The following is a 15,586-nucleotide window of genomic DNA, read 5'->3' on the forward strand; positions in this document are numbered from 1 at the left end:
AAGCACATTGATGTAAGATATCATTGGTTGCGTGATGTGGTGGAAGATGAGTTGTTGAGGATTGTGAAAATTTATACAGATAAAAATGCCTCTGATATGTTAACAAAGATTGTTACTCGAGAGAAGTTTGAGGTGTGCAAGTAGCTTGCACACATGGATTCCAAGTAAGGAGTCAAGTTGTGGTTTCCTCCCTCATGGGCACGAAGGGGGAGATTTGTTGGGTCTCCGGCCCATTACCCATGTGGGGCCGATGTTTTTAAAAAGCAATCAAAAAGCAAATAGGGTTTTTTGAACAATAAAGCTGCGAGAGAGAGAGAGAGAGAGTAGAAACAAGAGGAAGAAGAAGAAGAGGTAGTTTCGGTTTTCTCCGGCGAATCTGACGGTGAAACGTTGCCGGAATGAGGTGAAATTTGAAGGGAATGGTTTTGACACCTAGCTCTTCACATCTAACAGTCTGAATATCATTCTACCACATTTCATGGGAAGCCTCTATGATGACTTCTCTCCATTCTCTCTGATTTCCATTTCTTTGACGATGTGGTTGTGACTTTGCATTCCTCTAGCAGTATCTAAAGATGGAGTATTGATTGTATGCCCATTATTATTACTATTTCGTGATAGTGGAAGTTTGGGTGGACTTCGATAACAGTCCCGTGGTTTTTTTCCTTGCGGGTTTTTTCACATTAAAAATCTTGTGCGCCTGTTGTGATTTGTTTGTTAAATACTTGATCCATTATTGTTGTGATTGTTGCTTTAATTTACACTAGCATATTGTTTGACCTCTCATCAAACCATAGGATTAGAATACTACAATGGCACATTCTCATGACTCACTGGGCATTCTCTGGGAGATGTTCTCCCTAGAGAGGAGCCAAACCCGTCGGGCCAAGCCCAGGTCCCATCACTGATCTCACAAAATGGTTATTCGGGTCACCTATCAAAATATGTGTTTTTTCTGTAGCAATCCACCAAAATAATAAAATGCCAAGTATCACAAGAAATTGCTTTTATTTTCATCTTTCTACAACAAAAAAACAAAATTTGTTACAAGAAATTGCAGGAAAATGAATTACAAAGGACGTAGATCCCAAGATAGGCAATCTTCAAAGTTGAGTTGAAGAATTTAGGTCACACATAATGTGTTTATTCTCAAAAAAGATTTGAGAAAAAAAAATGTTTACTACTACTAACCTATATGCAATTTGACCGTAATTGCATTAAATATAAAGATGCTTGGTATTGGTAAGTCATTCATTTATGAGCAGGACTCAAAGCCAAGCACTCTTTAGCACCGCTAGACGCTTTTCATTTCTCAACAAAAACAACCACATCAAAGTAAGGAAACCAATAGAAGTATTTGATTCAATGGTGCAGCTTTCATTGATCAACAAATGTTGCTTCTGCTAGATCAATAGCACGAGCAAGAGCAGCAGCTTTGTTCTCACACTCTTTCTGTTCATCATCAGGCACACTATCTGCAACAATTCCAGCCCCAGCTTGAAGATGAGCCACCCACTCTTGTCGTCGATCCGAACGTGCGTACGAGTACACTGTGTCGTGGCGAGGCCCAGTTGGGAAAACTATTGTCCTCAGAGCAAGTGCAATGTCCATATCTCCAGTGAATGAGATCCCCCAAAACCACCACTATATGGTCCTCTCCTAGTAACTTCTAGTTTATCTATCAACTCCATGGCTTTCACCTATTGTAGCACAATAATAAGAATGACATACAGAGACAAACTTGAATCCCATTCTTCATGAAACTATTTGAGCCTGAAATAAGCAAGTTTCTGAGTACCTTTGGAGCTCCACTAACAGTTCCAACAGGCAAAGCTGAACGTAAAACATCCCAACAGGTGAGACCATCAAGTAGTTCTCCTGTAACCTTCAAATATAGAATGGAATTTCATCAAATGAAACAGCATTACAATAACAAATGGATCTTCAATCTTCATGAATGTTGAGTTCAGTTGTATAAACTTACTGTGGAACTGATGTGCATTACATGAGAGTACCGCTCGACATTCATCAATTTTTCCACCTTCACAGAACCAGGTACAGAGACCTACAGAAACACAAATTTCATATGAAATTCAAACTAGTAGTCTCTCTGCCACTTCAGACCCTATAACTCAATTTGTTGCGAGTAGTTCTTTAATTTCAAACCCCAGCTCTCAACTGCTAGAACTGCATAAAGCTCAGCTTTTCAATTGGGCAACTGGGGCTGGGTGAAATTCAAATGGAAATGGAGATCACTTAAATGGCTAAACCTGCATAACCCTGATAATTAATTCCCTAACATCATTATGTCAGATATTTCAAACTCATGAAGCAGCAATTTCAAATGAAATAAGCAAACAAAAAGAAACCTTTCCGACATCGTTCCTTCCCAGATCAACCAGCATAACATGCTCTGCACATTGTTTTTGATCAGCCAGAAGCTGCTTTTCCAACGTCCTGTCCTCATCAGATGACCTCCCTCTTCTAGCTGTTCCAGCAAGTGGTCTGTTAATAATCTTCCCCTTCTTCACACGAGTAAGAATCTCTGGGCTTGAAGAAACAAGAATACATCCTCTTGCCTGGTTGAAACAAAATCAAATTAAAATCATTATGAATTACAAACATAAGCTAACTCAACCAACAAGGAAAGCACTTGAAGACATACTTGTAAATAAGTCATATATGGACTTGGATTAACTACTCTCAAAGCCCTGTATACTTCAAATGGGTCGGCATATGTCCGGCGCTCAAACCGTTGGCTCAACACAATCTGAAAAATATCTCCAGAAAGAATATGTTCTTTAGCTTCTAATACAGCTTTCTCGTATGCATCACTAGTCATGGTTGATCTCTTCAGTCGAGCACCAAATTGGCTAGTGCATAGTCTCACAGTTCCTGAAGATAGCTTTGGCCTACCAATTCACAATCCAAAGAAATTTAAGTACTGAAAGCGATCGAAAAACATCTGGACCAATTAGTATTCCACAGTTTATATATACAAGGATGAAGAAAATGCGAGAAAAAAATTGTTTACTTACAAATCTCTGTCTTGTACGTTTGATACCAGTTTTTCTAATCTATTCATTCCATCGACATATGCTTCCTCCACTGAAGTATACTTGTCAAGCCGCACCCAATGGATCACAAATGCTTTCTGAGGACAAAGAAAGGAGTCGAAAGCAGGTTAGGAAACTGAATCACTGTAAGAAGGCTCTTCGTAGAAGACCACCACGTAATAAGTCAAAAAATGGTTCAGTACCTTCTCCACATGATCAAACACAATCACATCATCATAAAGACCTAGATTAATATCTGCAAGCTTTCTATCATCCTCAGGTGCATTAGAGAATGGAAGCTTCTTCTTCTCAACATGTCTGACAGTATCATATGAAAAATATCCAACCCATCCACCTGATCATGATGAGATTTTGCTAAGTTCAAGTGTACAAAGATTACTGTGTTTTTCTCAATATACTAAAACCAAAAGAAAGCACAGAAAAATTGAGATATGTAATGTAGTATCAGGTAAGATTAATCTGTAACAATTTAACATGACCCAGGCGAGGAGAGAATCTCTTAACCCCCACGGATTTATTCATTTTCCTTACCACAAAATGCTTTTGGTAGCTCTTGGATGATCTGTGGTTTCCAGTTTTCCATTATTCTTCGAGGAACTTCCATTGGATCATCAATAGTCTCTTCAGTCTTAACCCCATTTTCATGATCCAAGATTGTAACTGAATTCCCCATGGCCACTATTTCTAACGTTGGACGAGCTCCAACCACAGAGTAACGTCCCTATAACAGTTAATAAGACTATTTTATTTTTCAAATTCAATGCAATTTCCCCTGAAAGGCAATCAAAACAGAGCCTCCCATTTTAATGGAAAGCTTACCTCAACGGGAACTCCATCGTTCTGTTCAACTGATTCGAATAGAAAGCTTGGATCGTTTCGATCATTCTCGCCAACCAAACACCGGTAAGCCAATAATGGATTCAGGCTATCGGAAAATATGCAGTGATAGAGAGGAATTAGATTGCCTTTCTTAGACGCTTCTGCAAACTTAGCGGCATCGTTGAAGGCTGGAAGAGTTGAAATTGGAAAATTTTCATCAAAGAAAGGAAATTTTAATAACCAAAAGCTTTCCCACAACCGAGAATTGGTCAAAAGAAAGAGATCAAAGATACCTGGTTCTGAAGGCAAAACAGAGCATCTCAAACTGCGGAAACGCGAGCGAGAGATTGCGGATCTTGTAGAGCGAGAGTTTGCGGAGCTTGTAGAGCGAGAGCTTCTGTTAGAGAAGAAAACAGAGTGCGAAGCGGGGCTTGTAGAGCTTCTATTAGAGAAGGAAACAGAAGGAGCTAAATGGTTAATTGATGATGGAACGCAATGAGACAAAAGGGTTGAGGTATCCATCTTCAGAGAATTCATTAGACAGAGCAAGAGCAAGATAGCAAAACTTCCTGCTCTGTTTTTTAATTCCTGCTCCGTTAGTGGAGTTGGTTCTCTTCTCTAACCGGAAGAGATGTTTATAAGCATTAAGACATTGAAGGATCATCGCCATCTTTTCCGTTGATAATTTCTATTTCTGGGTTACTTAGTGTCGGAACCCTTGTCGTCAAAAACTTCTCCAACTTCCAATTTCTGTTATTGTGAATCAATCCAAAGAGTTGAGTTACCCAGAGAGAACAGGAATGCTAATTCCTGTTACAAATCTCATAATAATGACTAAAAGCAGTTCATCTGGTAGGAAATGTTGGTTTTCACATTTAGGAATCCGGTCATCACAACCGCCAAAGATTTCCGAACCAGAGGATAAACAGATTGACTTCAAACTGACAACTTGACACCAACTCTGCAAACTAAATTTAGAGTGATCAGTTGGAGTTTAAATTCCTCTCCAGGTTGACTGGGATGCTTACATCAACCGAATTTTAGTTGTTTTAGAAAAAATATTGTAGAATTCATGGACAAATAGGTTGGTTTTAAGTTGTTTTACTTTCTCTTACCCAAGAAACTAATTTAACTTTTTTTTTTTTCTAGGGTAAACATATTTTACTTTAGATTTTTGATATACTCTTCCGCTTTTGATATTTTTCGCTATACTCTATAGTTTGTCTTTGATTTGTATCATTTTATTACGCACTCTAATTATACTTTGAGATTTATTCCGAGATCATTCTTTGATTAGTTTCTTAATATATTTACACATTGGTTATTTGTTGCTCGTGATTGTGTTATTGTGCAATGTGGGTATATGATCGCCCTAAACTTGACCATGCTTGTGGATCACACCTCCGAGTATCGTAGTTATGGTACTGGCTGAGGGGATGTGACACAAAATGAGAATCAAGATTAAAGCACAAGAAGATGCAAAAAATCAAGTCAAGTTCAAAACTTAGATAATTTCAAAACTTAGGATACCTCTACATGTACTCATATGTAATTGAACTCAATTATACTTATTTCACATCACTAGACTAACCTAGGACATATTAGAAGAGTGTATGAGGCTTAAGGTTGACTAGAAGTACCAAAAACCCAATCAAATCCTTGAATGCACATTACAGTGCACTCTATGTTGCAGAAGGACGTCCATCTGAGCCAGACGGTCGTCCGTTTGGCTATAGCAAGCCAAACAGACGACCGTCTGACCAGAAAGACGTCTGTCTAGTTTGAAGTATGCCTTAAAGGCTACTTTTTAGCGGCAAATTCCCAAACAGAGCTCTAGTTGATTCACAAGAACGTCCGTCTAGACTAAAAATTGGGAGAAATTTTTTATCTGTTGAAAGGTTGTGCCAAGTAATTGAATGCCTCTTTATAAATCCGATCACCCCCATTTGAGAGCTTTTACCTTGCCTATTGAGTTATTACAACCCTACAATTCCCAAGCTCTCAATTTGCCTTCCAACTTTACTCAACTTTAAAGAACATTCCAACGTTGTCAAGCAAGCTCATTAGACTAAAGCTTGAAGTGATTGAAGGCCATTGGCAGGGGCAGAGCCAAGATTGAACATTGGGGGGGTGGGGCGAGGGACAAAGGCCAAAAAAAAAAAAAAAAAAGGGAGAGGAAAGGAAAAAAAAGAAGGGAAGAAAAAAAGAAAAAGGAGGGAGAAAGAAAAAAGGAAAAGAGGAGAAGGAGAAAAAAAGAAAGGAGAAAGAAAAGGAGGAAGGAGTAAAGTCCAAAGGTGGCCAAGAAAGTGAGACGAATCGGGGGGGGAAGGGTACAGGAAAGGGAAACGGGATCGGGGGCTGGCCCCCCGGCTGCGGCCATTGGTACATCATTAATTATGCATTCATTCTTCACTTGAGCACTCATCATCATTGCATCACACTCACAAAAGGGGTAAAGTTTCACACCCCTTGTTAGATAATATACTCCATCTCTTATATTGTGTTACTGTTCAATTCTAGTCTAAGTTGATTAGAATTGATAGAGGGTACTCTTACCCTAGTTAGAACAAAGATTGTAAAGGGTTCTATTGCCCTATTGAGAACAAAGATTGTAAAGAATGTTATTGCCCTATTGATCATAGACTATAAGGGTTTAATCTCTACCCATCGTATTGAAAGAAAATCACTAGTGAAATACTCTCTTGAGACCAAGAGGGGAGTGGACGTGACTTGCAAAGTCGAACCACTATAAAACCATTGTCTTGTGGTTGATTGCACTATATTAATTTCATTGAAATTTACAATTTATATTATATTTGTAATTAAAACGAAAAAAAAATAAGCAAATCCACTAGTTGCAACCTATTTACCCCCCCCCTCTAGTTGCTTTAATAGAGTCTTATAACTATTATAAGGACATGAGATTGTGTTTGGAACTCCACCAACATAGAAATGGTGGGGAGGCCATGGCGAATTTAGTTACAAGCATAGATCATAAAAATAGATTTAGACTAAAGAAACTATTAAGGGCCTAATGAAAGTCCCAAAGAGGCAAAAAAAAAAAAAAAAAAAAGAAGGAAGACATTCTTTAGTGCCTTCCCTTTATCATAAAACTTTTTAAGGGTAATTTACTATATTCAAAATATAAGGGAGAATGAGATTTAAGAGTTTAATTTATTAGGGAGAGTTACAAGTGAAATTTTTTTGCTGATGGTTTGAAAATAGAAGTGTGCAAAGGAGTGAGAGAAAGACTAGGAAAAGTAGAATAAAAAAGATATGCTAAGTTTACACCCTCCCCCCCCCCCACCCCAAAAAAATAAAAATAAATAGTAGTAGAAAGATATACTAGAATTTTCAATTCTCAACCTTAACCCTTCTCAATAAAACTATAAAATGTCAACAAGCAGTCAAATTCGTATTCAAGATGAGTCCAACATCTGCGTCTAAGGGTATCAATTTCTTACATAACTAATATTTGGTACAATTATTACTACGTTATCAAATAAATTCACCTCATACCTTTACCATGCCAAACACCAAACAATATAAATATGTCATACCATTATCATACTATACTTTTTCAGTACAAAAGGGTTGTGTTATTTAGTATGGTGTTGGTGCGATATGGTTCATTTGTATTATTACCATTATTGTACCATTAACTAAATGATACAATTGTGTCATGCCAATACTGTACCATATTTTTTCGGTATGATATGGTACAATATAAGTAGCACAGTTTTAATTTCGGTGAATGTATGAATTGATACATTAAACTAGGAGTCAGATTGTCTATCCACATGGAGAAGAATTTTCCAACCCACGTGATTTAATACTTAACCCTACCGTTTAAAAAAATATCAACAAATGCTAGTTGAATCAGCCATAACTCGTATTAATATGGATTGACAAATATAATACGAAGAACTAAAACTCTAACTATATAGCAATGTCTCACTACCAAAAAAAATAAAATTAATAAACACTCACCACAATAAACTCAAGGGGAGCTTAGTTGTCAAAAGACCAATACTTGCATGTGGGAGGTTAGAGTTGGGATCCCCTCAAGAACAAGGGCAAAGCTGCTCCGTATATACAAATTATAGGGTTACATGTCACCCACTATAATGGGAGTGAAACTCTTGATTCCCCACTATAGTGGTTAAAAATTACATGTCAACCGTTAAGTAATAAATAGGATGATCCTAATGCCCTTTGGCCAGTAAAATAACCTAATTACCCATATTTAATATCCTCTTATACCCAACCCTTCACCCATCTTTATCTACACCTCGTCACAAATTGTCTAACTTCTTCGAAAACTACCACACTCATGCCAAAAATCTATTTGCCTGAAATCTCTCTCTCTCTTCTTAATCAGTGAAGGGTGGATGCCTTTTGAAACTAAGGCTAGAAATTGAATATGTTGGAGGTTGAACAACCTGTATCAAGCAATATATCTCAAGAAAGTGAGTAACAAATTGTTAGGTTTTTTATTAAAATCTATATTATCTATATATTAAGTTTCAAAATTAGTTTTTGCATTTCTTTTATTTAATTGTTTTGTTTGTGTGTGGGACACATGAGGTAAGGGTGGTAATGAGGCACCATGAGTAAAGGAGGCCCTTCATGACCTTGGTTATGAGGCTCTTCATGACATTGGTCATGGGTCTTAAAGGTCTTGATCATGGTGATGAGGTGGGCTTACTTCAAACGGTGGAATTTACTCAAATTCTAACTCTTGACCTTCATTTCTCATTTCAACTTCATGATCATTCATGGCCATTATCATGAGTGGGGTTAAGGTCTTTGAATGGATTAAATTCAATTAATTCCAAAGAAGTGAATATGAGAGTTACTTCTCCAAGTAGTGGGGAAGTTAGGTCAAGGGGGTTTATTCACATTAGTGGAGTAGGGACAAGGCCATTGACTCTCCCCCTTGTGAGAAGGTGTGGTTTGGGCCTATATAAACCCAACCCTTCTTTTCATGTTGTGTTGAATGGAGACACTCCTCACACTCACATTATTTGTTTTACAAAGTTCATTTATTTCTTTGAGTTGTCTAAGTGTTGTGCTCTAGCTTTTGGCTCCTTGAAGGGACTAAAAGAACTACCTCATCTTCTAGTTGGAGGTTGCTTTATCTTGGAGGTGGTGGTGTGAAGAACCCTTGGTAATAAGGTGCATCAATATCTTGAAGACAACACTCAAGGTGTGACTCAACCTCATTGATCGGTGATTCGTTTGGTTGTAACATCAAGCTCTCCGAATTGGCTAAGGATCTTCATCGTTCAGTAAAACATCTTCAACCATCCCTTTAGGAATCTTAACTGACCTATCTGCCAACGGAAGAGTAGTTCTAGTTGCTTTCAATTCTCCCAATCCTAGTTGCTTAAAAACATGGTAAGGCAACAGATTTACACTTGCACCAAGATCAAGTAAAGCATGTTCAATGTGTGTATTGCGTATGACACAAGCTATGGTGGGGCTCCCTGGATCCTTATATTTGGCTACTAAAGGTTGAGTAATGATGGAACTAATGTTACCTGCCAAGAACGCCTTTTTGGGAATGCTAATGATTCTTTTATGAGTGCATAAATCTTTCAACACTTTTGCATAGGCGGGGATCTGGAATATGACATCCAAAAGAGGGATATTCACTTCTATCTTTTTGAAGACATCAAAATTTTCTCCATAGTTGCAATCTTCTTCTTATTCGTTTACCAAAAAAAAAATCTTCTTCTTATTCACTAGACGATTAGGAATGTATAATTTGTAGAATTTGTAATACAATTACCCCAACACAAATACTTGATTTGAAGCTAAATTAGATCGACACCACCTTGCTTGTTTATATAATTTTCAACGATCGTTTCGCTTTCCTTCCCTTTCAAATCAACTGCATTTACTACTTCATCTCTATTTCTTCACTCTCAGAAGCTTATTCGCAGCTAAATCCCTCTTCACAATTTTGCTAGTTTTAGGATTTGTATTAGGAATGCAATAAATTTTGCAGAACTATAGTTGAGTATTACAGTTTAAGGTTTTTATTTTTTATTTGGAATTGCTTGATTTCGACATAAAGGTTTCATATGGCTAATGATTTGGGTAAGTCTTTCAAGGTATCAAATCCTAATATTGGGGCTTTTTTTACTCCCAGAATTTACAATTATTTGGTTGGAATTGCTGGAATTCGATCGGAAGGTTTCATTTGGAATTGCACGGTTTTGATTTTGATCTTTTTTCTTCTTTTGCGAAGTCCAAAACCCCATAACTTTCTATGGTTGTCTTCCACTCCCACTATGAACATCGGACTTGTTCTTCCACTTAACCTTCTCAAAAAATTGTGGTCCAAAATCTCTTAGGATGAAAGTTCTCCCTTCTGGTCTTCTACCTCTTTTTTATTACCAGTGGAGTTCTTGATCTATTCTGGTGAGAGAGAGATTTCAGGCAACGGTATGGTGGTTTTCCCCAAAGTTGGACAATTTCTGGCAATGTATAGGTAGAAGATGGGGAATCCCTTCACCCATGTAAGGGTTGGATATTGGAGGTACTAAATGAGGGTAATTAGATCATTTTACTGTCCAAAGAGCATTAAGGTCATTTTACTTCTCACTTAAGGACCTTTTTGGTCACATGAGTCTGAAGAAATCTATGGAGTCATAATTCATAAAATTAATTTTTCTGGTTAACCTGAATTTGTGGAAATTTCATTATGAAAAATTGTTTGGTCAACGTGATTTTTGTGAGTGCACAAATGTTTAGTACTTTTATGGATTTCACACTGTACCCATAAATCTACAGATTCACGCTTTTAGTGTAAAAAGAAGAATCTCTAGATTTCATCAATCTATGAATTGTCATAACTAAACGGGTAAAAATCTCCCAAACATGAATCTAGAGATTTGAAATCTCTGGATTCATGTAACCAGCCCTAACAAAATCTATGTCAAAAACTTAATTGTGGGTAATTTATAATTTAGCTAGTGGGTAACATCTAATCAAGGAACTATTTTTCGGCTAAATTTGTTGGTTTCGCCCCCTAGCGAAACAAAACCAAGGGGCGAAACGATATATTGCAGATATCGCCTAGAAATTGGCGATATATCGCGAGATTTTTGTTATTTTATGTTATTTTTTGCACTTTTTAGGCGATTTCTATCACGATTCTATTACAATCTTACCAATTCTATCCCAATGATTCAAGACTCAAAATTTAATGTGCTAAATGTAATTAGGAGGAGAATCTACATAGAATAATTTATAAATAGGAAGACATTTTATAGCAAAATCTTCAAGATTAATGAGCAATCTTAACAACTATATTCAAGTGATCTAGTGTCCTCAAAAGTCAACATGCCAAATGTGGTTAAGGAAGAGTATATACATGAAATAATTTATGGAAACAATTTAAATTATGAAGGGATTTTGTAATAGAATCGTCGGTTAATCAACTATGTCCGAATGTTTTAGGCCTTAGAAGGTAACACATTAAATGTGGCTAGGTAGAAGATTTAAATAGAAATATTTATAAAAAATAATTTATTTACCACATATTTGCATCAAATTAGAATAGGCATCAAATTTGGGTTCAAAATGAACAAAAATACCCCTCAAGCTCGTGGGCAAAAATTACAAAAGTCAACATGCCAAATGTGATTATGGAAGAGTGTATATATGAAATAATTTATGGAAACAATTTAAATTATTAATGAATCTTGTAATAGAATCTTCAGAATGAATGGATAATCATTCCAATTATGTCTGAATGATGTAAGCCTCAGTAACATATTAAATGTGGTTAGGTAGGAGAATTTAAATAAAATAATTTTTAGGAAATAATTCAAATGTACCACATATTTGCATCAAATTAGGATACGCATCAAATTTACCAAAATTATTGAATAAAAATACCAAAAAATCGGAGGCAAAATTTTCTATATGGGGGCGACGATATTTTGCCAGTTTACCCGGTTTGCCACCCTGGCGAACCGGGAGAAACTTCGTTCCTTGCATATAATTTTACTCATTATGATTTGGAGAAACTTCGTTCCTTCGCCTCATCCCATCTCTTTCCCACCTCGATCTGTTGTTTTTTTGTTTTTGTTTTTTTTGTTTTTTTGTTTTTATTATTTTTTTTTTCTTTCTTTCTTCGGTTAAAAAAAATAGAAAAGAAATTTCTGGTTGCAGCATACTTTGGTGCATACCGCAGGACAACTCTACAGTTCTTTTGTGGTGAGCTTTACCGGTACGCTTCTACGGCCGAGATGGATGGCTGGTCAGAGCCTTCTCCGCAACATTGATGCTACCAACGCAACAACTGAAAGTCCTCCCTCGCGACGTGTTTTGTCTCCGCCCTCGCGGCGCATTTTGTCTCCTTCCTCACGGCGTGTTTTGTCTCTGCCCTTGTGGCGTTTAAGTCTTCCGCTTTGTGGCGTGTATCCTCGGCTTAACTGCTGCTGTCTTTGGTACAGCTTTCGTTCTAAGGGTTTATTGGACTTGATCCATCCCTTAGCCTGGATTACCCTGTCTATTGCATGTACAATAGTTTGGTAAATTTCCGCTCTTTGGTTCAGTCCGAACCTTGTGTTGTCATGCATCTGTTGTTTTTTTTTCTTATTTTCTTTGTGTCTGTATTTTTTTTTGTGTGTCTGTACTTTTCTTAATTTATGAATGAAGTGTTTCACTTCTTACCAAAAAAAAATAATAATAATAATAATAAAAACGTCTAAATTATATGTAACATTGCATCCCCACGTGAGTAGCTTGGTGGAACGAGTCAAGATCCTCTGCTCCCGGGCGGAGGATCCACCCACCTGCTCCGGGATCCCACCCTCACAGAACACCAAGGTGGGGCTCGCCTGCCCGTGTCAGGTCGGGCACAAAGGGCCCCACCCTCTTACGAGGATGGGAGGCAGTGGCATGAGGAACCTCAGTTCAGAAAACCGAAAAAACAAATCACTTACCACAAAACGTATCAGGAAGCTGTTGGACAAGCTGAGGAGTCCATCCTTCCATAATCCTACGAGGAATCTCCATCGGATCATCCGCCACCACCTCCGTCTTCCGCCCTTCACGGTGGTCCATTATGACAACTTGCCTCTCCTTCACCAAAATCTCCAACGACGGCTTACACCCCAACACACTGTAACGTCCCTAAACAGCCGGAATAACAATTTTGAAAAAAAGAAAAAGATCGAAATGAATCAAAACAGATAGTCCAATAGAACTGCAAATTGATCTAAAAAAGCTTGTTAATCCTTACCAAAATCGAAGCTTCGGAATCCTTCGCAAACGAATCGAATAGAAAGCTTGGAGTTTCCCAATCGCCCTGTTTCACCAGACATCTGTATGCAAGAACCGGAGTCAGGTGATCGGAAAATATGCAACGGAAGAGCGGCACAACGTTTCCGGTCTTCGAAGCTTCAACGAACTCTGCAATTTCATACGCTACACCAGAAGGGAAGGGGGGGGGGGGGAATCCAACCTTTAAAACTTGGAAGAGAAAGAGAGAAGTTAAAATTAAAAGAGTTAGAAGCTAGCTAGAAACGTACTTAGTGACGATGGAGGTGCAACCAGGGAGCATTTGAATCTGGAAACCGAAGAACGACAACTGAATAGACAAGAGAAGCTGAAGCTACTTCTCCGTGTTCTTGTTCTGCAGAAGGTTTTGCTGGTACTAGGGGGACAATGGGGTGGAAGTGAAGAACAAACAGTTAGGTGTTCCACCATTGCGCGTGAGATTTCAGAATTTAGAGTGTAACGAGAGGAATGCTTCTTTATATATCAACGATCTCTCCTCTCTGAATCAAAATTTTCTGGTTGAAGTTTTGATCTTGTGGGGTTAGTTTAAGAAATGTGGGAAAGGCGCAAAAAACCCTTATTTGAAACTCCAAACCAACGTACGAAAATTTTAAATGATGTTTCACGTCAAGCGCCATTATCAAGGATCTGCAGGTAGAGGTAGCCATCCGCCATTATTCATTTCATGGAGAATTTCTGGTTTTCGAGCATTGAAAGCGCACCAAACAGAGAAGAAAAGCACTTAACACGTTCAAATTTGTTTTTTTTGTTTTTGGTAAAGAACACGTTCAACTCTTAAAAGATGTAAAACATGCAGGTGTCGTGGCCGTGGGTCTATAATTTTGGACAAAATGTCACTTGTGCCCCTCATTTTTAATGGAAATTCAGCGTGAGTTACCTTTAATATTAATGTCACTTTTATCCAATTTAGTTACCCTCTACTATTAATGTTACCTTCTATGTTATTCAATTTATCAAACAGAAGTCATAGAACCTCTATTAGTTTCACCATTAGTTTTATTATCAAAAAAAAAAAAAAAAAAAAGAAAACACCATTAGTTTCAGTTAGTTTTTATTTATCCATTTTCATTATAATCCCCACATCTAACTTTAAAAATACTATTCATAATGCATATTGTCATGTCGAAACTTTGTGAAGATATATGTTTGGGGGAAGAGTAGTTGTAGGCAATAGAAGGAGACAAAACAAACAAATCGTGGGTTTTTTTTTTTTTTTTAAAGTTATTCTTGTCTTTTAAAATATTTAACTTGCTCACATCAACACTTAATTGTGATTTATTAACAGTAAAGAGTGTCTTTAATATATTTTTACCTCATTGATAAATTAGATGATTGAGAGGGTGGCACTAAAAATTTCCACATTTTTAATTATGTTAAAAGACTGTTAAGATTGTGTATACGATGTCTATTTTGCCAATCACTAGAATTAATAATGCTAGAGATGATATTACATTCATTAAGAAAAATCATATGAAATACTAATTTTTTTATTTTTATTTTTTAACAAAAGAATTTTTATATATTCTATTCATTTTGGATTTCAAATTGGACTTAATCAGATCACGTAAAGGATAAATAAGTAATGGTTTTAAATTTTAAAAAAAAAATTCTTGCCTCCACCCCTATTAAAAAAAAATCCCTCAAGCTATTCCATAGATCACGTCATCAATTAACTAATGGAGCCTAAAAACAAAGAGCATTAGTAATATGATAGTTAGTAATTTTAAAAAGTAACAGGAATAACATGATAATTAATCTATAGTACAAGGAGCATTAATAATTCTAACAAAAGGCAAATGGACATTACACATTGAGCCTTAACAACCTCTTATAACCTCTTAATACTGTTAGAAGTAACCTCTTAATACTGTTAGAAGTGAGGGAGGCAATAATAATTTCTTAAATAACAGTATTTAATTAATAATTAAATAATAATTCAAAGGGCAACCGTAACCGGCCTAATTTTTTTTTTTTTTTTTGCTAATATTTATTTTGTAGGTTGCATAAAAGAATTCAAAAATGCCATAAGAATATCTTGATCATTTTCGCCAATGGTGTGTCCTTAGTAATCAAAATATCATTTTCTTTTTCCGGTCTGATTCAAACTTCACGGGTGCAAATAAAAATTAAGTATGACAAGCAACACATGCTTAATTTAACTATCAAAGGTTTATTATTTTTTTGCGGGTAGAAAAAGAAGCGATGCATTGCCTAATGCAAAATAAAAAAGAATAAAAACAAAAAGGATACGAACTTGGGACATGGGAACTATCAAACCCTATGATAGTAAGCTTAGGATCACTAGACCACCACCCCGAGAGAAGTCACAGTTCATTAAATAAAGGGACTTTAATCATTTAAGGAAAAAA

The 15,586-nt window shown here is 36.7% G+C and overlaps 1 pseudogene; it reads right to left on the reverse strand.

The window, feature by feature from the left end:
- Window positions 1-1,377: 1,377 nt before the first annotated feature.
- LOC149024133 (anthranilate synthase alpha subunit 1, chloroplastic-like) lies at window positions 1,378-13,625 on the reverse strand (annotated as a pseudogene).
- Window positions 13,626-15,586: the final 1,961 nt, after the last annotated feature.

The sequence above is a fragment of the Hakea prostrata genome, chromosome 2, assembly GCF_041222555.1.
Source record: "Hakea prostrata isolate BN-2017 chromosome 2, UWA_Hpros_2, whole genome shotgun sequence".
NCBI classification, from domain to species: domain Eukaryota; kingdom Viridiplantae; phylum Streptophyta; class Magnoliopsida; order Proteales; family Proteaceae; genus Hakea; species Hakea prostrata.